The sequence below is a fragment of the Lolium perenne genome, chromosome 6 (genome assembly GCF_019359855.2).
Source record: "Lolium perenne isolate Kyuss_39 chromosome 6, Kyuss_2.0, whole genome shotgun sequence".
Classification (NCBI taxonomy): domain Eukaryota; kingdom Viridiplantae; phylum Streptophyta; class Magnoliopsida; order Poales; family Poaceae; genus Lolium; species Lolium perenne.
In genome coordinates this window covers 190,895,472-190,897,037 of record NC_067249.2, presented here as the reverse complement: position 1 = coordinate 190,897,037, position 1,566 = coordinate 190,895,472, and positions in this window count along the sequence as shown.

The following is a 1,566-nucleotide window of genomic DNA, read 5'->3' as shown; positions in this document are numbered from 1 at the left end:
TCCTTGGATATTCGGCAATAGCAGTAGGTGTGCCTATTTAGCGTCTCCAAGCCACCTTAATAATTATTGGAGCGTCTAGAATCTTATCAAATATCCTGATGTATGTTAGTTCACAATCTTCAAGAATCTTCTTGCAACTTTCTCAATGTTTCTAGAATCTTCTAAATTGTTCAAAAGTATGTTTTTCCCATTCACAACAGACGATGCACACCATTGAGTTCTGCTATAGACTAACTCTTGTTCCTTATAATCTTTGGTTTCCTAGAAGTTATAATTTTTGGCACATCGACATGTTTTTTTGAATATAAATTTGACCACTGGTTTATAGTGATTGTGAAAAAAATCTAAGCTAAATAGACATATTTTAATAATACATTTCAAAATAAATTAATATGTTTAAATATGCCTATTCTTATTAACAAGGAAAAATATTTACCCTTCTCGTTGATTAAAAAGAAGGTTTTGACCATTATGGATGAAAAACAAAGTGAAAATAATGGCTTTAAGTGGTGGACCAAATCTTCCAAACCGAGGGAACCAAAGCGGTGGTCGCAAACATGGTTTTATAGGCTCACACCAAAAAGTAGGATTCTTTATAAGTGAACTTCCATCAAAAAGAATTAGGGTTGTTGATAGCTCCAAATTTCGATGCTTTTTACTACAGATTTTTCATCGCTTATCTATTGGTTTCATTGGGTTTTCATTAGATTTTGTGTTTCAACTAACGCTAATATCATAATCTAGGCGAAACCTTGCTTTTAAATTATGTATTTCAGGAAACCATCATATCTGGAGGATCCGAGGACATTTACGGGCAAATTGCAACGAAATAAAGACATTTCCTTTTGAGGTCAAATCTATCCTGGCGACCCAGGGGCTTTAACGGGCATCGGTACGGGCGGGGATGACCGTACCGTCCGACCGTACTGGTCTACACCGCCTTCGTCTTATCAAATCAAACCCTTTATGTGAAGGCAACACGACGAAAAATAGAACACAACAACCACCATTCACACCAGAATAGAAGATATTAGATCTAAAGAACGAGAAGACCATCCTCGACTCCATCGAAGATAATTCTCCTCAAGATCACCACCTCATCCACTACACCACACTTGTACTGAGAGAGAGAGAAATTCATACTTGTAAGATTAGGGATTGAAACCTCGATTCCATCATGGTTTGTATTTTACTTGATCTTCAACTATTGTGGCTTGCTACAGTAATATCAAGATGAACTCCATTTACTTTGCTATGATATCATTATGTTATTCTCCTCTCATGTGTGAATAGATCCCATTGACGTGGGAGATGTAGGGGATTGGTGAGATGTGATGTGTCAATTTTATTCCATTTATTTGTGAACTTATGTTTGAGATTATTATATATATGAGTATGAATGTTTATGTGCACTTATTTCTGTTATCTAATTTAAGAGCCCAGATAGCATGATCTCAAGAACTCATAAACATGAACTTGTTTGCTAGTGAATCGGCGACCCTCGAGTGACACGGCCGATATCAACGAGGATCTACCAATATTCGAGGAATCACAAGAAACCACCGA